The sequence below is a fragment of the Nyctereutes procyonoides genome, unplaced genomic scaffold (assembly GCF_905146905.1).
Source record: "Nyctereutes procyonoides isolate TBG_1078 unplaced genomic scaffold, NYPRO_anot_genome, whole genome shotgun sequence".
In the NCBI taxonomy this organism is placed as follows: domain Eukaryota; kingdom Metazoa; phylum Chordata; class Mammalia; order Carnivora; family Canidae; genus Nyctereutes; species Nyctereutes procyonoides.
Window position 1 is genome coordinate 12,241,634 of NW_026575025.1, and position 23,988 is coordinate 12,265,621.

Genomic DNA, 23,988 nt, shown 5'->3' on the forward strand with positions numbered 1-23,988 from the left:
AACCTGGTAAATCGCCCGTCTTTTACGGGGGTCACTTAATTGTTTTGTGGATTCCACAGACTTCAGCATGATGGAGTTCTGACCTGCCAGCTCCGTGATTGACAGTACGATCCTGCCCTCTGGGGCAGGGGAAGGGAGCAGGGAGGGGGCTCAGGGTGGACATATATACAGGCCCCCATTTGCCAAGGGGGGACCTGGGGCATCATTCTTGGCATTCTCCATCAGTCACTGGCTCCTGCTGTCCTTAGGACAGAGAAACCTGGGTTTGAGTCCTGCCTCTGCCACTTCCAGGCTTCTGATAGGGACTCCTTGTCAATGGCTGTGATGCTGGGTCCCCACTCCTTCTAATTGTGTATCCTCACCCCCATACCCCAAGCCATGGTAGAAGCACTGATCCTACAGCTGGGGCGCACAGAGCTGGCCCTTCAACACCAGGACCACTCTGTGTGACCCTGGGCTGCTCTCCAGCATCTCTCTCTCATGAGGAACTAACTCTCCAGGCCCAGGGAGGGGTGTGAGTGGGTGCAGCCCACAGCTCAGCTCTTGCCTCGGTCCCCTTGGAAGTCTGAGAGGCAGCCTACCCCGGTTCCTGAAGGCCCTGACCATCCTCGTGCTGCCTCTGGGCCTTTGTTCATGATCACGGGACACCAGTACACCCTCCCTTGCTCACACCTTGCCAGGCCAGCTTCTACTCCTCCCCAAGACCTCAGCTTAGAGCCCCCCACCCCCAAGCTTTCTCTGATCCTCTGTGAAGCTGACCCCATGCTGGCTTTGCTTACAACCACTTCACTGGTGGGAGATATTTATCTGCCAGCTGGATGGAAGTGCTTCCCTGTTGGAGACCCCCTGGCCTGGTGTCTTCCCCAAATCCCATCAAGCTGGAGGCTGCCAGAGGCCCAGGGACTGCTGGGGGATCCACTTGGGAGCGGGGGTTGGAGTGAGGGTAGTTAGAGGACACAAGACCCAGCACACAAGGCCCAGCACAAGCCCTGGCATGCTGGGTAGGATGTGATGTCTACTGCTTCAGGTTCTTGGCGCACCCTTAGACATGAGCACACCAGGGGGCTGAGCGTGTTTTTGGAAGGAGCTAGAGGTCCCAGGCAGGAGAGGGAAAGCAGGGCAGGCCTCCTCATACCCCCAAGCCCCCAGCTGCCTCATGTTCATCAATGAAGGGATGTCCTGATGCTGGGTTGGTCCCCTGAAGTGGGGGGGGGGCAGTCTCAGCCCCCACTTTAGGAATCAGAGTATTCCAGGTGGTGCTGACCCCGAGATGGAAGCATGTGGACTAGAATCAGGGAAGAGACAACAAAGCTAAGTTCGAACCTGGCCTCACCAGTTCTCGGCTGAGTGGCCTGTGGCGATGCCTCTCTGGGCCTTGGCTTCCTCATCTGTAACGAGCTGCCGGGAACCCCACTCTCTGGGGAGGACAACAGGAGAGGGGCTGTGTGGAGTGCCCAGCACAGGACCAGGAGTGGTTTTAGAAAGAAAGGCTGCTTCACTCTGTCCCGGGGAGGGACCCCGAGGTGCTTCTGTGACCCACTCAGCGCAGCTGCCCACCTGTCTTGGTGGAGCTTCAGAAACAACTGAGCCAGGGAGCCCCTCGCCTTCCCCTTTCCTGTGTCCCTGCTGCCGGCCCTCTTCAGCAACAAGAATTCAGTGTGCTTTCTCTAAACCTTGCCAGGTCCTCAGGTCCTTCCTGGAAGAGCGGGGCCTGAGGCAGGAGCAAAGTGTACAGGGCAAACTAGAGTGAAAGGAGCCATGGTCTCCCCCTACCAGGCAGGGAGCTTCACCTCCGTACCTCTGTCTAAATTAACGAGGGGTCCCACACTTTCTTCCCCACCAGCAGCACTACCTTCCCAGCTTAGCTACAAGCAGCACAGGAGGAGGGCCATAAGGCAGGGGGGCTGGGAAAAGCTCCCCTGCTGCTACCTCCAGCAAGCCCTCCACCCCCACCCCTGTAAGGCCAACAGCCAAGGGGGCCTGCCTGGGCTCAGTACAGCGGCTCCCCCTCCTGAGGGTAGCCTCAGGTCTCAGGCCTTCCTCTGTAAGATGGGACCATAAATGATCCACTTCCTTGGGTCTCGTGAGGATAAGCTATGTTAGTCTTAGCAGCAGGCAGCACTTCTGGGCAGGTCCAGATGGGAACCAAGGGCCAGGGGGGAGACCTTGGCATTTTTGTGTGAGCGCCACTTTTTCGTAGCCCTAGTTCGGGCCCAGGCCAGCCGAAGCCCACTGAAGGCACCTGCTTCTGGCAGGGAGCCAGCTGCCATGACCCTGGAGCCCCTTCCAAGCCTGCCCTGCACAACAGTGCCCCTGCTCTCATCCACTGGTGCCACTGAAAACTTATAGTAGAAGGGGGAGAGGGCTAGGGTGATGGTGGTAGAGGATTCTTTTAAAACCTAAAGTTAATTATTTTTCTAATTTCATGCTGCATGCATTATGCATCAGCTGTTATCACTAGCAGTAATTGCAGACAGGTATGCAAATCCACTAAAAATGTACCTCGAGTTCACCTCACGGCGTAGGCCGGCTGGGCGGTGCCGGGCGGCAGGATGTCCTGAACTTCAGAGAATGCAAATCCCTTTCAAAAATAAGACTTTAAAATTGTGTCTTAGGAGGTTAATTATATTGATAACAGGGTTCGATATTAAACTATTCGGGGCCAGGAGGGGGTGGGGGGATGAAAGGAGACACGTGTAATTTTGTTTCTCTCTCTCCCCACATTATTGAATAAGATATTCCCACACCTGATATTTCTGTCTGTCTGTGTGCATTTTTTAGTAAAGCTGCCTAGACTGCGGCTTCCTTTCTTTGGGGAAGGAAAAAGGAAAGGGCAGGGGAGTTTCAGAAGGTAGAAGTAGGGCTGGAGGGCCTTTATTTGGGGTGGGGGGCAGAGGGAAGGAAGAAATAGGGCAGCCGGGAGGGAACCCCAGGGGTTTGTAGGGTCAGGGCTGCTGGGCCTCTGAGCAGCCAGCAGGATCCTGGCAGCCAGGGGCAGAGAGAGAGGAGCAGGGTGACCAGGAGAGACTGGGGATGGTGATGTTTGTTGATAATGAAGCAGAGGCAGGGAGCAGGCTGGGAGCAGGCTGGGGGTGGAGCCCCCTGGGGCTGTGTGCACCCCCCCACTGCCCTGTTCCTGGAGAGGCCCTCCCCCAATCATGTATCATGAGTGGATTCTCCAACCATTCACACTAGAATGTAAACTCCTCTAAGCCAGGATCTGTTCTGTCCCGTTCACCAGCCCAGCAGAGCCTGGCACAGGAGTGCTCATAAGCATCTGGTGAATGAATGAATGAGTGAGTGAATAAAGATGCCAAGGAAGGCCCCTGCCAATCTAGGTTTCTAGAAACCTAGAAACAGGGAGAGGGGGAGAAGAGGGAGGCTGGCACCCCTTCAGCCCCACCCCAGGAAGTGGTAGCCAGCCAGGTGCCCTTACCACGGCAGCCCAGGAAAGGATAGGGACTGACTGGTCTGAATTGTACAGCCAGTGGTAGAGGAGCCAGACACAGCCCCAGGCCTGGACTCGCTGTCCAGTGCTCTCTCCTGCCCTTTCAGTTGCCCAGGGGGCTGTGCCCCGCCCCAGAGGGAGAAACCTGAGGAAGACTCCTGCCTGTCCCGCTGCTCATCTCCTCTGACATGGAGAGGCTGACCTGGCATTGCCCAACTGCAGATCTACTTCCAGGCATTAGAGGCCAGCCTCATTTTCTTAGAGAAGGCCCCTTCCCTCCCACCCCACAGATATGCACAAGGGTGGACCCTGTCCTCAGGACCCTGGAATGGGGGAGGCGCAGGACCTTGGAGATTATCTGCCTTTTTTCACAGGGAAGGAAAAACTAGGCCCAGAGAGCAGAAGGGATTGATCCAGCAGCCCAGGACCCTCCTCCTCCCGGCACTGAACCCTCAAAGCCTTTCCCAGAGGTTTGGCACAGAGGGGATGATGATGCACAGTATCCAGCTCACACAGGGACTCCTGGGGCTGCCTCCCCTGCCAGCAGGTCTGCAGTCCCCTCTAGCCCCATGGAGTGGGGCCCATTAGTGGCAGTGGCTGGCCAGGGGAGCCCCTGCTGCATGTTCAGTTCTTCGTGACCTCCTCTCCCCTCCAGCTGGCCGCTGCCCTGCAGGGCTTGCACTCCCAGTGTGCAAAAACAGGGAGCACATTCAGGGAGGGGAAGGGATATGCCCAAGGTCACACTGTGTACAACAGGAGGGAGAGGGCACAAACCCATATCTGCTTGGCCCCCGGTTTGTTTCTCTTTGCTTTTCTGCCCTGGGATGGAAGGAAGCTCCACAGCTCACCAGAGGCAGAGGCCCACACTGAGCAGATTCTCCATAAATATTAGGGGTGCAGGCCTAGGGAGCAGGAGCGGGCCCTAGGAATTGCTCCCCAGCCCCTCCTGGGGCTGGGAGGTAAATAGGGACAAATGATTGGATAGTGGGGGATGCATGGTAGGAGTGAGCAAGGGGAGGCCAGGTGGGCAGGGGCTAAGCTCGGGCTCCCTGCGATCCTGACGCCTGTCGGCCCTGCTGCCGGGCTGGCACGCCTTTATAATAAATAACAGCAAATAGCCGTTCCGCAGGGCATCTTTCACGCCGGTGGCTAATAACACGGCTATTAATGCCCCCGCAGACGGCGTGCGCGTCGCGCCGGGCTGACGAATGTCCCGAGCCCTGGCGCAGTCATAAATCAGCCCCTCTCCTGGGGAAGCGTGCAAAGAAGTGTCATTTTCCATCTTGGTAATGAATTGGGGCTTCCCTACCCTGCCCTGGGTGCTGCTGCTAGAAGTTGCCTGGGATTTGTGTTTGGAGAAGTATGAGCCCTCCCTCCTGGCCTCGGGGGAGCCCAAAAGAGTGGGCACCCCCCCCCCCCGCAGGACCCAGCTCCCCACCTGACCGGCCCCGGCAGTTCGGCAGCTCGCCAGCAGCCCACAGCTCCAGTGAGGAGGAGGGGCCCTCTGGCCTGCTGTGTGATCTTGGGACGCCAGCCTGCCACTCTCACCAACAGAGGGGCTGGACTGCAAGCCAGATCACTGTTGCCCAAGGCCAGCGGGCACAAGGCCTTTGGTGGTGGCTTTGGCTCAACCCCACCCTTGGTCCTCCCGAGCAGGGCAGGGGCAGTCTAGATGGAGGGACTACCTCCAGTTGGAGGGCAGCAGGTGCCATGGCTAGTGACCTAGGTCACCAAAGGTCCTGCCTCCCCCGAGGCCTCACTACTGCCCCCTTTGGGCAGAACTCAGAGGGGCTCAAAGTGAGACCTCTCCTCTGGAGCAACAGGGTCTGGTAGGGCAGAAGGTTACTTGAGAAAAGGGTACTCCCATATACCATGGGCCCACCCACCCTGGGGGTAAAGCATGGCCACTGGGTAGCAAAAGACCCATCCCCTAGCAAGCAAAACTGTCAGTTGCCTGACTCTGGGTGGGCTGGGTGGGCTGGAGCTGCAGACCTGGGGAGGTCTGTGATACCCAGTGCAACCCAGCTGGAAAGAGAGCAGGCCCCAGCCGCCTCATGCGCCACACTGTCTCTGGGCATTAGGAGCTACTGGGCCTTCCTGGGCCACCCAGAGCCCATCCACATCTGCCTTACCTCCTGAGCTGCAGCCCCGGAGCCTGCTGGGGTCTCTGTTCTGGATGCTTCCACTTGAGGTGGACCTGAAGACACTCACATTCCGACCCTGTGGCCCCGGCACTCAGGGGCAGGCTGCAGAGCTGGAGTATTGGGTGGAGCTAGGGGCTCCCCCCCGGGGAGCGGGGAAGACCCCCGCTGTGCTCTGCTCTGCCGGGCTCCTGGAGCTCACACGTGGCTGCAGGGCTGGCGTCGCATGCTCTGTCCGGTAGGCTTCAGGCACAGCTGGCCTCTGCCCCTGGAGTGAGGGGTGGGCACGAGGGGCCCGTAGAGGCACTCCCTGCAGGCCAGGGCCTCCTGCGTGCAGCCTGAAGGGGTTCTGGGCCCCTGCTCCCCAGGCATGCCCTAGAGCCTGGGGTCCATCCTGCCCAGGTGGCCTCTCACTGTCCTCTTTCAACTTTTGCCCTTTTGTCTGTTGGCCACCTCCTCTGAAAGGCTTCTGCGTGTCTTTTACCCTCTTTTCTTCACCAAGTTTTTTTTTTTTTTTTTTTTTTTTTAATCCCTTGAAGTCACTTGGCAGAATGGGCTCCGGTGCAGAGAGCGTTCTTGCGTGACAGAGCTGAGGGGGAGCCACTCTCCAAAGAATCTGTATTCCTGCCACTCAGGCTGTGTCTCCGGTGGGGAGGAGGGAGGGGGTCCATTACCCCGCTGAGGAGTTCAGACGTTCACGGGGGCTGGAGCTGCTGACATGCGCCACTGAGCTGTCAGGCCTCTCTTTGGAAAGATGTTCGGGGGTGGGGGGTGGTGGGGGGCGTGCTCAGTCCTGCTTGGCTTCTCCTGTTTGTTGAAAAGGTTTTCTTGCTCGGGAGGCGGGTTGGGGAGGGACAAGTTAGTCCCGCTTCACCCCCTGGTCTTGTCTGTCCAAAAAAGAGTTCTGCTCACCCACTCCCTGCCTCCTCACCTGCCAAAAAACAATACAAGCGATTAAGGCCGGGAAAATGAGGAGCCACGCAGGGACAGGCGGCTGGGGCTGCATGGCCCCCTCTCCTGCCATCCCTCTGGAACCCGCTTTCTTGAACACCACTCTCCAGTGAGCTGGGAGGGGGCTGGCATGATTCTCCATCATCTCCCTTCTCCTCTCAAATTCAGAGAACAAACAGGGGGCCATGCAGAGCACCCTCCTCAAAGCTCCCCAGTTTCCTTTCGCTGGGGAGGAGGGATCGGAAAGAGACATGAAGTTCTGAGGGCTCCTGGCTGTGCAGGGGCTGCCTGCCCGGCCCAGAGCTGGCTCCACTTCCCCCAGCACCTGCTCCTCTTGCTAAAATGTCATTCAAAGGATCCAACTGGGCCACCTCGGCCTCAGCTTCCAGAAGCAGCACTGCCTTCCCTCACCATGGGAAGCGGGAGCAGCAGGGAAGCGAAGTTAGGTCTCAGAGTCCCTGGCCTCCATCCTGCAGCTGCCCCACTTCCTAGGCCAGGGTCAGGGCTCCACGCCCCCAGTGCCCTCAGAGGCCATCCACCCCTTCCACAGAGGCCCGGAGGCAGGGCTGGCTGCTCCTCAGAATCCAAAACAAAACCCAAGCCCTCCGATCACCTCTCATTAGCGTGGCGTGCTGAAGCCCTGCAGTGCCCCAGTGTCCGCATTCCCCCTGCGGGAGCCCCTCTTTGCAAAAGAGCTTTTATTACACATCTGAGAGTGTGAGCTCTGGTTTGAAATCGGATCCAGATGGGCTCTGCTGCATCTGGGCACTCTCCTTTGTTGGGCTGAAGGTGGCTGATTTGAGAAATGCTTGTTGTCTGGGGCTGTTACAAATAAAACCAAGGATATTTAGGGGTGCCTAAATATCTAGAAGTCCAGAGCCCAGGCAGGGGTGGAGCGCACTGCCCCCCTGGATGTCCAGCCTGGCAGGGGTGCACATGGGACTAGGGGTGGAGTGCAGGCTGAGGCTCACCTGGCTGACAGGATAAGTGGGGGAATCTTGGGACAAGCCTCCCCAGGAGGAAAGAGGTACAAGAACCAGCAAAGCCCCATGGATCCTGTGTGGCCAGGCCCTGAGGTGCCAGTGGGCAGATAGGGTGTGGCCCCTGCGGGGCGGGGGTAAGGGGGCTGGGCAGGAGGGAGGGACAGAATAGTCCCTGCGTGAGGGGTGACTGATGGCTATGGCGTGGGTTCTTATTGCTATTAGCCCCGCGTGATTTCATCGGATTATAAATTGTAATTTCTCTATGAAAGTGAGAAATGGAAACAATCCAGTGAGGTCATCTGACTCCCTGGCCAGGGCGAGAAAATTGTTTTGTACCCCTGAGGGGTGGGAGGGGAGGTGGCTGGGCCACAGTATGGAGAGAGAATGTTGGCAGTGTCCTCGGAGCCCAGAGGCTCCAGCCGGCCATGGCTGCTGATCCCCCACGATAGAGAAACGGCCTAAGTTCTGCTTTTGAAGTTAGGAACCAGGAGGGCAGCTTTATCCTGCTGGCACCAGGCCCTTTTCACAGCCCTTGGGATAAAAAGGCAAGGCTCCTACGCAGCCTCTGGAGCCCCACATGGCACAGCCCCACCTGTACATTGGAGTCCCTGGCATGCCCCAAGCCCTCTCTCCCCAGGCCCTCCCCCCAAGCAGTCCCCGCTCGTTCAGGGGTCCACCCAGCATCACCCTCACCTCCTGCAGCCCCCTTCTCCTTGGGGTACATGGTCACACAAACCATAGTGTCCTGAAAGGAAGGACTGTGTCTGCTTGTCTGAGGAAGATCCCCCAGTACCTGGCTCAGTGCCTTGCACACAGTAGGCGCTTCATAAGTGTACCCTGTGAACTCCCCTCTCTCCTTTCTCATTTAAAAAACTGGGGTCTAGGATCCCTGGGTGGCGCAGCGGTTTGGCGCCTGCCTTTGGCCCAGGGCGCGATCCTGGAGACCCGGGATCGAATCCCACGTCGGGCTCCCGGTGCATGGAGCCTGCTTCTCCCTCTGCCTGTGTCTCTGCCTCTCTCTCATTCTCTCTGTGTGACTATCATAAATAAATAAAAATTTAAAAATTAAAAAAAAAAACAACTGGGGTCTAAACTAGGCTCTTGCTGGGCCTGTCTGACTTTGTCCATCCTGGGTCGGCCTGGCTGGCGGTGCTTGGGAGGTGTGAGCTCTGCTCATTGTGGGTGCGTAGTGATAATAGTTAGTAGCCACCTGCGCTCATTGAGCCAAACCAGGCCCAGGAATAAATATGTAAAATATGTGCCCTCCTGGAGAACATCTACCTACCCCAGCAGGTGCACTATTGGATCGTGTAGGCAGGCCAAGGCCACACAATGCAGAATGAATGCTCCATGCGGACTTTCTATGTGGTCAAATTGAGCGGGTGGTCAATAGGACAAACTGAATCTGTGGGTTCCCAAGGGTTCAGCCGTGGGAGCTCCTCCTGGGCCCCAGGCCACTTTGGCCATGTAGGCCCTTCCCCCTACAGGGCATTCTCTGCCCACCACCCCTCGCCTCGGCTTCCCTGTTCCCACAAGCCCCAGGTCTCTGCTCTGCCAAATGGACCATTTTTTTGGGTGAACATAATAAAAGCTTCCATTTGTATGCACTTGAGATGCTTACAATTTTACTCTGTGTTATAAATAATAACACCATAACCATACTAAAAGAAATTTGAAAGGGGGATAGAAAGCCAAGTGCACAATCCCACATGTCTACGCTGCTCCACTTTGGCTGGATCAGCCCGTACACATACACTGTCTGCAAGGGGATAGTGCATGCGCTTTATCCTTTTCCAGGTCATCTCTGCTTTGCTGTCTCTCTTAAGCCTTGGGACAACCCAGTATAGCTGGCCAGGCAGGGCGGACCATGACCCTGAGAAGGTGCCACTTGTCCAAGATCGCACAACCTGCATGACAGACATCCATGGCCTGGAACTCTTGGGCCAGTGCACCTCACTCTGCATGACACTGAGGCTCAGTGCAACAGAAACCCGCCATTAACCAAACACATGGTGGCCCCTGGGCCCACTTTACTGAGGGAACATGGGTTTTCCTGTGGCCCTCCTGGCAGTCATCTGTCCATCCATCCATGTCTCTCCATTCATCCATCCTTCTCTCCATTCACCCATCATGCATCTGTCCATCTATCCATCCATGCATCAATCCCTCCCTCTCTCTCCCCATCCCTCCGTCCATCTACATGTCTGTCCATCTCTCTCTCCCCCACTCCATCCATCCAGTAAACATGTATAAATGTGTACTGCATCCAGTCATGCTCCCAGCGGCACCATGCAAGATGCTGGGATCCAGAGAATCCCAGGAGCTCGAAGTCTAGTGGGAAGGCCATTGATTGGTGAAGGGCCACAGTATGTGACCCACACAGGGCCCTATGGTGGCAAAAACCCGCCTTGCCCAGACCCATCACTGGGGGCCTGATGGTGAAGGTAACACTGTGCTGGGGTTCTGGGGTTCCCCAGACTCCCACATCATGATAGTTACATGTGAACTCAGTGGCAAGCTAGGGGCAGGTGGGTGAGGCTGGGTCTCTCCCAACCACCAGCCTAGCCTGTCCGTCTTCTAGGGCCCCTGTCCTACCTTTCGACCTCAGGGCTTCCCCCCGAACTGGAAACAACTCTCCAGCTTTGCAGTTTCTAGCTGCCCTGATGGTCCGTACTCGCTGATATTAATTCCTATATTAGCAATTAGCCCTCCTGCTTCATTTCAACCTATGGCTCTTAGGGATGGATTATTATGTGTGTGTCATTAATCAGATGGCTGGTATGTGCTGCTGGAAACCCAGGTGGGCTTTATGGCTGGTAACTTAGGTCGAGTGGCATTTTGAATGAATAACACACCTGCCCCCCGCTCCCCGGGCAGAGCTGCCCTGTGGCAAAGAGGGCAGAGTTTAGATCATCGCAAGCAGGTCAAAGCTGGCGCAAGCTAGGAGACCCAGGGTTTTCTTTTATGCAGGACTTCCAGGCTGAGGTCAGCATCTGTATCCGACCTGTATAGATAAAAAGGCTCTTTGTGACTCAAACCTAGAGTTTGTTCTGTGGCTGCTGACTTCCTCCCGCCAGGACGGCCATCCACAGGGCCTGTTCCTCTTTCCCTACAGTGACCACGGCGTGTGGGTCACTCCTCTCTTGTGGCAGCACGGACCTGGGAGCTGTCACGGCCACATCCCTCTCTCCAGGGGCAGAGGGCTGGGGGCTGGAGCCACAGGGCAGGGGGAGCTTTTCCATTTGGGAGTACAGACTGCTCCTGGATCAGAGCCAGCACAGTAGTGGTGGGGCAGGAAGGGCACTTTGGGTAAAGGAACAGCATATGCAGTGGCTCAGAGTGGGAGGGCTTGGTGGTGAGAAGGCTGGTGTCCCAAAGCTCTGAGTTGGTGGAGACAGTGATCTGAGCAGAAGTGGGAGATGGGATTTTGGCCTTGGGGGGAGTTTTGAATGTTCTTCTGAGGGGCCTGGTCTTCACACTGAGGGCAGTGGGGAGTCAGGGAATGTACTCAGGCAGGAGGAAGCATGACCAGACCTTCGTGGAGAATCGGAGGGCGTGAGGTACATGAGAGGGACCCAGTGAGAAGCTGGGACTTGTCCTCAGCAGCAGGAAGGGGTGGGGGCCTGGGCTGGGGGTAGGCAATACTGGGGCTCAGGGGAAGGGGATGGCTAGGCAGGCTACCTGAAGACAGGCCTGGAGGCTGAGTGCACTCCCGCCCCTTTCTCCTTGCTAGAGGGTGGTGGCCTGAAGCAGCACCATGCACAGCCAGCCTGCCGTGGGGCTTGGAGCCTGGCTGAGTGGGGGTGTTTCTGGGTGCCTGGGGCGGGGGCAGCAGCAGGCCTCTGCAGGAGGGCATGTTTGGAGGCTCCAGCTCCTCCCTCTCTGCCCTGTTCCTGCCCTCTTCTCACTCACTCTGGCCCCCTGGCTTGGCACTACAGCACGGCACCCCAGAGCAGGTGAGAAGAGGTGGAGGCGAGAGAGCCTGCATATACAGTGCGAACCCCCAAGCCTCCACTCCGCTAATTAAACCACTTCCCGACAAAACCCAGACTTTGTCAGTTGGGTGTGGGAATGGGTGTGGGAGCCAGTCTGTGGGCAACTACAGGAGCCCTTGCTGCCTGGCCAGCAGGCCCGGACCCCTGCCAGCACCCACCCTCAGAGACAGACCACTGGGGAAGGTGAGTGAGGGGGTGTTGAGGGCGGGCAGGGCCCAGAGCAGAGAGGCCAACAGCTACAGAGTCCCAGGGGGCTGCTCTTCTAGGACAGCTTCTTGGAGAAAAGATTTCTTCCTTGGGAGGTCCTTCCCTCCCTCTCTCCCTCTCCATGAGTGGGCTGAAGCCAGGACCTGGGGAGCAAGGGCAGCTGTGGCCAGAGGTGGTCTAGAATTCACTCCCATCTCCTGGTGCTGGCCTGGCAGAGCAGCCCGGGGACCCAACCGGCCTAGACTGTTGGCACCTACTGTCTGCCATGTGCCTGGGAGCCTGTCCCCCGCACCGTCTCAGGGTGCTGCCCCAACAGTGTAGCCGAGCCGTGGGGCCTGGAAAGTCCACCATGTGGGTATTATCGTCCCTGGGCAGCAACAAGACAGAAGAGCAGGCAGGCATCTGAAGGAACCTCTGGTACCTGGAGTCCTTGCATGCCTTGGAAGTCTCCCCTTAGCAGAGGGAGGTGGCAGGAGGACCCCCCTGTGCCCAGGAGAGCTGCAAGAGTGGGAGAGGGGGCAGGGCCAGCCTCAGGCAGCTCCTGATGGCTGCTCTCAGCCTCTGGAGGGGAAGGCTTAGGCGGGGCAGAGAGGAGTGGGAGCACACAGCCCTCCACGGGCCTGCCCGTCTGCCCATAGGGAGAGGCATAGTGGCCGGAGCCTGCCCACACATGACAGGACAAGAATGGTGGCCCAGGCCTACTTGAGGCCCCCTGCCTGCTGGCTCCCGGGAGGGAAGCTGCTCACTGGCCTGGCCCTGGCTAGCAGGCCTTGTTGTAACTCAGCTCCTACACACAAGGGTCTATGCCTAGCCCTGGGGGATCCCTGGGAGCCAGGAGCATGGTGCTGCCAGCAAAGGCCAGATCTTTATCAGGAAACTGGCCCCCTTTTGCTAGCAGAACAGTGGCTGTGAATTCCCCACACCTGGGCCCTCAGCTGAGTCTGGAGGAGAAGAGACTGGCTCTGACCTGGCCAGCAGTGCCTCTGTGCTCTCACACGGGGTCTCTGGCCACCCTGGCTGTGAAACGGGCCCTACAGGGCCTACATGGGGTAGCTCTGGAGCCCCTGTATGAAGCAGCTTTGTTGGTGTGTCTGGCAGGCATGGGGTGTATGTGTGTGTATGTGTGAGGGGGGTCACAGCCGCAGGCCCTCTAGGGAGAAGGCCAAGGACCTTTCAGAACCCAGGCTCTGCTCAAGGAGTTGTTGGCTCCCTCCTCTGCCCACTCCTTCCCTCAGTCTCAGAGTCCATCAGGAGCTCTACACCATACAGAGGAAGGTGCCATGGTCTGGTGGATCATCAGTACCCAGCCACTGTGTTCAAATGCAAGTCCTCCAGGGACCTGAGTGGCTTAGTCTGTTGGGTGTCTACCTTCAGCTTGGGTCATGATCTCCGGGTCCTAGGATTGAGCCCCAAGTCAGCTTCTCTGCTTGGGGAGAGGGAGTCTGCTCCTCCCTCTCCCTCGGCCCCTATCCCTGCTTGTGCACATGCGTGCTCTCTCTCTCACTCTCTCTCAAATGAATAAATAAAATCTTTAAAAACAAAAAAGCCAGTCCTGTGAAGACCTCTACCACTGACCACACTGAAAGCCACAAGCCAGGGATTCCAGGCCATGCTTTGGGCTATCCAAGTCACCTGGGTGTGCAGCTGACAGAAGCTGCCTTTTCTTCCAGAAATGTCTACCTCCCTCCTGCCAGCTATGCCATCCTCTGGCCCCTAGGGACAGGCGCCCTTTCGCCTGGCTCCCCCAGCTTTCCGGTTTCCCTGAACCATGGAAGCCCATGCCAAGGGATTTTCATCTCCGTGTTGGAAATCACCCACCCTCCCCTCCTTCCCGTAAACACACTCTCCGGCCCAGAGCAGCACTGCATGTGCCCGGGCCACGCGGCCAGACTTTGTTAATATTTACAGCGAGTGGCTCAGAAAGCTATTAGCTTCCTTTTCTTGTTAATTGAAAGAGGAGAAAATGGTTGTAACACTTCAAAAGGACTTAAAGCGCAGTCTGAGCGACCAGCTGAATGAGGAGGAAGGGAAAAAAGAGAGACTATTTAAAATAAAGGAAGAAAGGGAGCCCACCCCTCATGCGCCCCGCGAGGGTAGACGCCTGCCTGTCCTGAGGCTTCCTCATTGCTGCTCATTGTATACTTTCCTTTTCATTTGGGAGCCTGCCTTAAGGAGAGAGGGAGGAAGAGAAAGGATGTGCAGTGCATTGTCGTTAATAACGAGGCTCTTTGAAGCTGTGGCTAATGAGGCCTCTGGCACCTTTGCTCCTGGAGCACTCAGGGCCTGGCCTTGCCTGGGAGCTGCAGGCCTGGGAGCTGCCCTGACCCATGGCCACCAAAACACAGGCACTCACTTCCCAGGAAGCAGGCCCAGGGGCAGCGGGGGGTGGGGGGCATTGGGTGTACCCTGGGGAAGCACTTGGGTCCCCTTGCTCAGCATCTGGAGTCTGTCCCTGGAAGGCTGACCAAACAGCTGTGCCAGGCTCCCTGCGGTCAGATGGGGGCAGACTAGGTGACTCAAGAGTTTTCACTCCCAGAGCCTACCTTTCAATTCAGCCTGACAAGTCCCCTCCTTCAGGAAGTCCCTGGCCTCTCGGGCTCTCCTGGCACCCTGCTCGCTATCAGCTGGCCTTCTCTGTGTCTGCAGAACAAGGTGGCTCTCTGGAGCAGACACAGAGGGGCCCAGCTTCTGTGCTGTGCCCTGAAGGGAGTCGTCTCCGGCCTGATCCTTACCTGCTTCTGCCCCCCAGCTGATCAGACCAAACAGGAGCCCTGTTCGGTGCAGGACCCCACAGCAGGCACAACTCTGCTGCAGGGCCAGGAGGCCCGGGGAGTGGGAGCAGGGGCAGGGGGCAGGTAGAACGGGCTGGGCAGGGACCAAGGGGCAGATGGAAGACAGCACTCTCCTGTCCTTGGCTTTCTGGACAGTTGACCCAAAGAAGTAAGACTAGCCTATTCTGGGAGGACTGGAGATCTAGAAAGACCAGGATGGATGTACTGAGAGGGATTCCATCAAGGAAGACATTGGTGTTAGACAGAGATGCCCAAAGATGGCCCAGACCACCACCCTGGGCAAAGGGGCTGAAGGCAAACACACAGGCTTCCTTCCCCTGTGGCCTCCTCCTGAGGCCACGCTGCCACTCCTCCGATTCACCCCTGCTCAGCATCCACCCTCCTCGGGGCTCCCCCGACCCTGGTCCTTGCACTGTCCACCTTGGACTCTAAGTGTATTCCTCCCCGCTTCGGCTGTGAGCTCTTAAGGGCACAGACGGTGTCAGCAGCAGTGACATGGCTAACCTGATGGAATTCTGCAGACAGCCCTGGGCTCGCTGAGCGAAGTGCTCTGTGTGAATGATACAAAGCCTGTATTAAGTCCCAGGCAGGCAGCATTCACATGTCACCTTGCTGAAGCCACCGGCCGTTATGACCATCTCGATTCTCCACCCGAGGAAACAGATATTCTGGAGCCTGGCCAAGTCACACAGTGAGTCCACCATGGAACCTGAGTGCACACCCTCTCTTGTCTCGGCTCTGTGCCCATACACCATGCCCACACGAGCATTTCCTGTGTGGCCAGGGACTAGTGGGTTGTGCTCAAACAGGTGGAGGCTGTAGGCTGGATGGAGCTCCCTCCCCCCAGGTTCACAGAGCCATAAGCATTGTATTTATATATATATTTATTTTTCTGAGAGAGAGAGAGAAAATATGAGCACACGCACAGGTATGAGTTGGGGGATGGGCAGAGAGAGGAAGAAGGAAGAAGCAGACTCCCTGCTGAATGTGGAATGCACCTCAGGGCTCAATCCCTCACCTGAAATCATGACCTGAGCCAAAACCTCACTCAACTGCCTGAGCCACTCAGACACCCCCATGAGCATGTTAAAGGCTCTGAGAAGTCTTGCTGCAAAGGTAGCAATTTAACTGTCTGCTCCAGCAGCTACCTGGTAACCTCCCAAGACTTAGGTATTCTTCAAAGCACGCTTTGGGAAATGCTTCACATGTTCATTTAACCGGTCTTTGGTGGGTGTCTGCTGTGTACCAGGTAGTGGTCTGTGCCAGTGACATGCAGTGGTTGAGGACAAGTGTGTCCCTGCCATTTGCAGTGCCCAGCACCTAGCTCAGTGCCTGACACAGAGTAAGCACACACATTCAGCAAATGAGAGCCGAATGAGAAGGGGGTTGGATGGGGTAGATGAGCTGGGCTAGGGCCACATGTCTTGGCTAGTCTCTGCCCCAAGCTGCCCTCGAATTTCCTCCTCCTCCTCTGGGCGTGGACCTGCTGCCAGCCCCACCGGCCATGTCAGCCTCAGCCTTCCCCATGAGAAGGGCATCGAGGGGCTAGAAGCAGCCACTCCTGGAAGGCCCACCATGCCTCACAGGCAGGTCAGAGCCCTCTGCCCCCACCCAGGGCCCCCGCCAGGCACAGCACCTCTTCCCTTCCCTGCCAGCTCTGAGGCTCCAGCCTTGACATTCTAATCACATCCCCCAGCCCTGCCTGGAATACTAATTCTCCCAAGATGAAACCATCCGTGTTTAATTTTTTTTAAAAGCCAGGCGGAAAGACAAGACAAGAAAAGGGGAGGCATCGGTGGGTGGAAGTTGGAGCCCTCCTTAGAGTTCTATTCAGAGCTTCTCTAGGTGGCTGGTCTTGAGGATGTGGAGTGTCACCAGCCACCCTGGATGGTCACACTGCCTCTGACGAGGGCCAGGAGGGGGCTGGCCCTGCTCAGTGACACCAGCCACCCCCGGACCATCCCCTGCCCCTAACACAGGCCAAGGAGTGGGGTAGTCCCATGTTCTGGTGGGTAGGGAGCAGAGGAAGGACCCAGGCAGGCCTTTTGAATACACCAGGGCATGCTATAGGCCCTGGCTTGAGAGGCCTTCAGGAGGGAACCCCCCCCCCCCGACCTTTTGAAAGATTTTATTTATTTATTCATGAGAGACACAGAGAGAGAGAGAGAGAGAGCCAGAGACACAGGCAGAGGGAGAAGCAGGCTCCATGCAGGGAACCTGATGTGGGACTCGATCCCAGGTCTCCAGGATCATGCCCTGGGCTGGAGGCAGTGCTAAACCCCTGAGCCACCAGGGCTGCCCAGGAGGGAGCCCCTTTAATTAAGAGTGGGCTCCAGGAAACCTCTCCCCTGTCCATTGTCTGCAGGTTTCTAGCCAGCTCCTGGCAGAAGATGGAGCCTGAGGCCTCCCCAGGTGTGGCTAGGGTCAGCTGGGGACAGAGAGAGGGCTGGAGAGGTGGGAGCAGCGTGGGAGTCCCCAGAGTGGGCTCAGTCTGAGAGAGAGGCCAGAGGCCAGGCGGGACAGGGAAGAGGGGCTGGACAGCAGGCACAGGGACAGCGCTTCAGGGCCGGATGACCTTGGATGAGCCCTCTGCCACTCTGGGCCTCTGTGGCCACCGTGCAGCACTGGGGTGCAGCTGCTCTTTGGGTTAGGAGGGCTGTTGCCCGAAGGTGGTCAGCAGCCCGGAGTCAGGGGTCAGGAGTTGAGCCCCTCATGCAGCTCCAACCCCTGTGTTACCTGGGGCCCAGGTGTTACACCTCCGGGCATCGATCAGTTGGCACATCCAGTAGGTGGAGTAGTGAGGGAAGCGCCATGCTGGAATACAGGCAGCATGAAGGGCCAGCCTGGCACTCCAGGCACAAATATAAGTCAGCTGTCATTACTGTCACCCTTGAGACCAACGCACTCGGGAAAGCTTCGGCCCCCGCCTGCCCCCAGGCCTGCAGCCATCATCCCGGCCTGGCCCTGGGACTCCTCCCCTGCAGCATCCCACTGTCACGTTCTAACGTCCCCGGAGAGTAGAATAAAATTGTAATGGCAGAAAACATGACAGAACATGAAACATGATGAAATCTGCTACGTAAATTATGAACTCCATCCAAATCATAGCCCGCTCCTTCCGCAGCAGGGTAAACGCTGGCAGATGCCCTGCAGGCTGGAGACTCTGTGGAGACCGCAGGGCACCCTGCAGCCCTCCACTGGGCACTGCGAGTGCTGGCAGCGCAGGGCTTCAGCTGTCTCCCCTTCACTCCCCCTCCCCACGCCAGGAGGGATCAGAGGCCAGGTCCTGCCCCCACACCCCAGGAGATACTACTCTGTTTCACTTTCTACTCTAAGGCTCCCGTGGATGAGACTCTGGTCAAGGCCACTGCTGGACAGGTCTCTTCCCCATGCACATTGCCCCTTAGGTTTTTCCCTGGGAGCTTGGGCACAGCACAAACCCAGAACCGCCTGCGGGGAGAGACCCACCGCTTCTCTGGGCCCTACTTTATTTATTTATTTATTTATTTATTTATTTATTTATTTATTTATTTATTTATTATTTTTTATTTTTTCAGTCCGGTCCCCATTTTAATCTTATGATGCCTCTGCCACAGAATGTGGGCCTTGATGGGTGGTCAGGGATCAGGCAGGCCTGGGGCTGCATAGCCCTCAAGCTGCCTGCACCTCCCCTCCAGTGACACCTGCAGGTAGCTGGCCCTGCCCTCGCCTTGACTTTCTTTCTCCCTCCTCCCTGGTCACACACCCCCCACCCCCACTCCCACAGCCACCTGTGAGCACACAGCTGGTACAGAGAGGGGGACTCCAACACACGTAACCACATTTTGGCCACCTCCCCTCTGCTGCGGGGGCTGCAACATAAATTATTATCGACCCGATGCCAGCTGGGGCTGGAGACGAGATGGGGAAATAAAGCACTGGGCTCAGTAATTGTGCCCTGCTGCCTGAATTTACTTATTTGTGGCTTTCCTACCCACTGGGAAACGCGATGGTGAATTATTGCTGACTATTAGGCTCCTGGATGGAAAAACACCATCGGATCCATTTCCTGAGAGCGGGCAGGAGCTAGAGACCCGCCCGCTCACCCCACGGGCCCTGCTGGGTGTGATCTGATTTTCCCAGGACCTCTCCTGTGTTGAATCCTGGTCCCACTCCACCAGCCAGAGGGCTCCTAGTCCGTGTTACAGATGAGGAGTCTGAGGCCCTGGTTTTCCTGTGACCTTCCTTCGTTCAGCACAGGCCTCGGGCACCTGGGACAGTTATCCACCTCACCCCAGTCTCACAGCTGGTGAATAGCAGAGTCAAGGCTGCACCCTGCTCTTTCTGACCTAGAGCCCATGGGTGTTCTCAACCAACAGGAAAGGCCACCCCCTTCACCGTCACCCACCCACCATCATCTTGTTCTGAGGCCTGTGGGACTTCAAAGGGCTGTGAAGGCTCTCCCTTCAGCTCAGTCCCCTCTTGCTCTGGGACCAGGAGGATGCTGGTCACCGGCGGACTCCCACACCCATGGCTTCTGGCTGTGTTCAGCCATGGGGAGCCCCGGCGGCTCAGAGGGAGGGAGGAGAGCCTGGTGGAGCTGGGGTGCTCTGGCCGCATCCCCTCTCTTTTTGGGTGATCCTCTCGACAGCTTCAGCATCTGTCTCTGGGACAGCAGGTGGGGCCTGCCTCACTCTCCTTTGCTGGTTTTCCTGACACCAATACCCGTGACTTTGTGAATATGCTCTGATCCCCTGTAATAACAGAATAGTTACTTCACCCACTGAGAGCCTACTGCATGCCATGCACGCATGTTCAAAGTCTTTTACTCTCCACACGGACTTGTTTCATACTCTGAATGACCCTCCAAGGAAGCATAATGTCCCCATTACATAGATAAGGCAACTGAGACCCAGAAAGTTTAAGTGACTGGCCCTGGATCACACAGCTGATACAGGCAACCTGGCTCTGAGTCTGTGCTGATGGGAGAGCTAAAACCCAGAGAGGAGGAGGGACCTGCTCCAGACCAGGAGAGACAAATCGTAAAGGGCTAGATGCCCTGGAGCCACAGGGGCAAGAAGCAAACGACGTCCCAGGGCATGTGACATAGTGCTGGGCTCTGTGGGTACCTGCCAGACAGATAGGTACAGAAGCCACGGGGCTGGCGTGGAGGCTGCACGGAGCTATCCAGAGTGGGGAGGAGGGGACATGTGGATACTTCCTGAAGAGCCCCTGACCTGGGCAGCTCTGCCCAAGGGAGCTTCGGGACTGAGGCATCACACAGCCCCACAGCTGATGGCCATCGTCCCAGCTGCCACCTGCAGGTCAGAGTGGGGTTAGCCTTCTGCTGTCCTGGGCAAAAGGGGAAGGAGAGGCTGGCTTCTCTGCTCAGGCTCACTTTCACCCACGGCAGCCCTACCAGGAGCCTCTCTCACAGGTGAGGAATCTGAAGCTCCCAGAGCAGCCATGTCCGAGGCCTCTCTGCCTTGGAGGAGCAGTGTTCCTGCTGCCCCTCCCCAGCTCTGCCTGCCAGCTGAGCCTCTTGATGCACCCACTTTGTCTCCTGGCTACAGCTCCCCAGGGCACTGGCCTGGGCCCTCTCCAGAGGAGGCAGCAACTTTTATCGACTCACCTTGGAGGAGTTCCCCCAAGTGGCTCAACTTTATTTTTGCTGAGCACTTTCTGAGTAACAGAGTCCCTGGGGCCCTGGGGTGGGGGCAGAAGATTCACTAGGGGACCCAGGTGCACACAGGAGGAGCAGAGGAGGAGGCCGGGAGAGGCAGGGGCTTATGGGAACACAGTGAAGGTCAGACCTCTCTGTGCAGTCACGCTGGGTGGGGTGACTTCAGACAGAGCCCTCCTGGGACACCCCACTAGCAGCTGAAGAGACCCGGATTCCCCACCCAACAGGACCTGGCTCTCTCCCTTGCCCCAGAAGTGAGGAGCTAAGCCTTCGTCTGTCCTAGCCTGCCCCCACTTCACTTCCAAAACAGCCCAAGGGAAGTGGTCATTGGATCACCATAGGGAGAAGGCCCTGCTGGGCAGGAGTCTAGCCTCCCCTCCAGCCTCCAGCCATCCCCATCCAGGTTGGCTTGACGCTGTCCCCATTCTGCTGGCTGCTGTCACCTTGGGGCATCTGTGGCCTGGGACCTGGGTCCCTGCCTCCCAGCCTAAGCTCTAGCAAGGGGTGGTGATGGTGGGGGGCATGCCCAGCTTGACCCAGCCTGTCCTGGCTCCCAAGAACACAGCTTGCTGGGTGGGAGTCAGACACCCCCAGGGACCCCTCCCTGTTGCCCCTAAGTGGGAGCCCTGGGGAGAACAGAGCCCAGGCTGTCGGGGGCTGACCTCATCTGGGAAGGCCAGGCAGTGTGTGGAAGGGGAGCAGGGAAGTTGGGTGGGGAGCGCCGTGAAGTGTGACCCCAATGCCCTAGTCCACACCCATATTCCCTCCCCAGGCAGCAGAAGCAGCATCCACCTCCATCTGGGAGAGGATCGCAGCAGGCTTATTTTCCTTGTGTCCCTGGGGTCCTGGCAGAGGGCTCAGCTCTGGGCACCGAGTTGGGGCGGAGGCTCCAAGGAGACAGGCTGTGCAGCTTTCCTGGCCTGCAAGCCCCGTGCAGGTGCGCTGCTGCCAGACATGCAAATCCAGGCCCCACTTAACTGCACCATCATTTATGTTAATGCCTTTGTGGTCCACACTTGGGTGCGGGTGAAATATGGCCTGCATCGTTTACTGGTGGGAATGTTAATTGTGCGCCGTTGGCAGAGGACAGATATGCATTTGGGGGGGTGTAGATCATCATGGCAGCCGCCCCAGGAGGTAATGGAGTGGCCGCCACCACCAGGTGGGGTTAAAAGCAGCACAGGGAGGTGGACCGGGGTTCGTGAAAGTTGAGGAATGGGACTGAGGTGAGCCACGCACCCCACGTGAGGACCGGACATGTTCCAGGGAGGTGACAGCCAGCAGATGGGGGGTTGGGCCGGAGAAGGGGCCTCACATGGCAAAGGCTTCCCTGGCTGCCTCCGCACACCCCTTTCATGGTGGGCAGTGGATGATGTCAGCCCCTGCAGGGTCAGGAAGAGTTGGCAGGTCTCTCCCATGGGCTGCAGATGTCATAGGACGGGCAGAGGGAGAGGCTGCAAGTCCTACCACTGCTCTCGTGCTGCCTGGGGACCTGGGCATGCCACGGAGCCCTCAGTGCTGTCCCCTGCACTGTGGGCATGACCTCCTCCCCTTTCTTCCCTAAACGTGGATGGAGCGTGTACAGTCTGATTCCTGGAGCCTGAGCAGGAGTCAGCAGGCAGGAGAAGGCTGACCTCATGCAGCTACGGAGAGAAGCCCACGTAGGGGAGGGTGGTGGGTGCGGGGGGTGCCCTTAGCTGGGGTGTGGGGTCTGGACTTCATCCCGAGGGGAAGTGGGGTGCCACAGGGGAGCATGGAGAGGAGGCACGGGTTGTACTGTAGAGTAGAAAGCTGGGGGAGGGGAGATATGGGGCCACACAGGAATGTTCTATCCTCTGAGCGGGAGATGGTCACAGGGCACATGATGTGTAAAATTTCCCAAGCTGTACGCCTCGGTTGGTGTGGCTGATTGTGTACCTTCTACCTCCATAAAACAGCAGATAAATAAGGAAAGCTTCCTGCCAACCCTTCCTGGGGACCTGGGGGTCTGGGGTAGGGAGACCAGCCCTTCATTCCCCAGCCCAGCCCTGGGGGCTCACACTGTCCATGCAGGCTCCCAGCCAGACCCATCTCCAGTCACACCCAAAATGCCTGCCCCCCAGTGCTCTGGGGGAGGGGACCAAAGGAGGGAGGTCTGTGGGCTTCCCAGCCCTCTGGTGCAGACAAGGCCACTTCGCCATCTGGTGGGAGCAGGGGCTGTGCGGACTGGCAGGTGCACCCAGGCTGCCTCTCTGATGGGCCCGGGTTGGTGGTGGCCCCTGAGGAGCCCCCTTTCCTTGGCCCCAGGGCTTTATCACATCACCTCCCTTACTCCTTCGCACATCCCTATGTACAAGGGACCTAAGCTGGTCCTGCCTGGTGGAAGGTGGAGCCGTGATTTGAACCTGGGTGGGTCCAACAGTGGAGCCCACTGAAGGCCCCACTGGAACCCTAGCCTTGGCCTTCAGGGCCATGGGCTGATGACAACAAGCTTCAGCCTGGAACAGAGCCAGCCCGAGTGGCTGATGGCCAGTGGGACCCCTGGCTGGTCTACGCACTAGTGGCCCCAGAACACCGGACCAGGCAGTCCCAGGGCCTGCCTAGGCTACAGCTAGTGGTAGACCCGGCGGGTGGGTGGCAGGGGACAGACTTGGAAGATTTATGAGCTGGGTTAAAATTTAATCTGGGTGGAAGATCCCGGCCATCCAAGCCAGCTGCCCCCAGACAAATGGTCTGATCCCTGCCGGCTCCTGCCCACTAGCCCTGGTGCCATCCTTCCCCTAACTCTCCCTCCCCGGAAGGCAGGCCGCCGCCCGCAGAGAAATCATAGCAGTGAATTTGATTTGGGGTGGGAGCAGTGGGGCACTGAGCTTGTTTGCACTTCAGCTCAAAATTAAACAGGACAGGATTGGCTTCGAGCAGGAACTGCCTCCGCAGGGCCACCGTGTGTCCCCAGGGACAGCACTGCCTCCAGAAGAGCCTCACCTTGCCCACCAGCCCCCACTGCCATGGGAGCAGCCCTGGGCACCCTGCGTGTGCACTCAGGCCCTGGCCAGCTGCCCTCTGTGCCTGGCACCCTGACCACCCCACATTGGGGCACAGCTGCTGGGCTTGAATCCCAGATATGCTGGGGGGTCTTGTGCAAGCAATGAAACCTCTCAGAGCCTGTCTTCTCATCTGTAAAATGGGACAGTCTATAAAATGGGACCCACTGCTGTGAGCTGACATGGTAATGTAAAGGGTTAACATGGTACCTACATAGGATCCCCCCCTTCACCTCTTTGGACCTTGGGGAGGGTCCCTCCTTCACTCTGCTTTGGGTTTGCTCAGTCTGGCTGGATAAGGAAGACTGCCGGGGCTCCCAAGGCATGGGACATGGTGGCAGAAGCACGTGGACAGAGCAGCCCCTGTGCACAACCCTGTTTCCTCCTGGCTGATTCCCTCCTAAGTGGCCTTGTCACTGTCACCGTTCTCACGGTTCCCACCACCACATGCTGGGTCCCTCCTAGGCACTCTCCTGAGTTAGCAATGTGCGCCCATTTTACAGATGTGAAAATGAGGCTCAGAGAGGTGAAGAAACTGCCCGGGAGCTCTCTAGAGGTCAGCAGGGATGACCCAAGCACAGGCCCTTTGACCCAGAGCTGCCTAGGTCACTCCTCCCACTGTCCCCTGCAACTTCGGCCACCTTCCAGGTCCTGTCTAAGGTGGGAGGGAGTGTCACAGAGAGGGAAGGGGGAGCTGGGCTGGCTCAGGCAACAAAGAAGCAGGGGAGGACCTAGAGACCCCTTTGTTCCACTGGGGGACAGAAGCATCCCTTCCTAGCATCCTTC

At 57.8% G+C, this 23,988-nt stretch overlaps 2 protein-coding genes across 7 annotated transcripts in view; one reads left to right on the forward strand and one right to left on the reverse strand.

Annotated features, from left to right (window-relative positions):
• The window catches only part of MACROD1 (mono-ADP ribosylhydrolase 1), a 150,880-nt gene that overhangs the window by 49,359 nt on the left and 77,533 nt on the right, over window positions 1-23,988 (forward strand).
• Window positions 1-23,988, reverse strand: part of FLRT1 (fibronectin leucine rich transmembrane protein 1) — an 86,062-nt gene that overhangs the window by 13,592 nt on the left and 48,482 nt on the right. For all 6 annotated transcript variants that reach the window (XM_055312374.1, XM_055312398.1, XM_055312356.1 and 3 more), the window contains one exon: window positions 5,581-6,520. The gene's annotated coding sequence lies outside the window, so the exon portion shown is untranslated. The remainder of the gene's footprint in view (window positions 1-5,580; window positions 6,521-23,988) is intronic.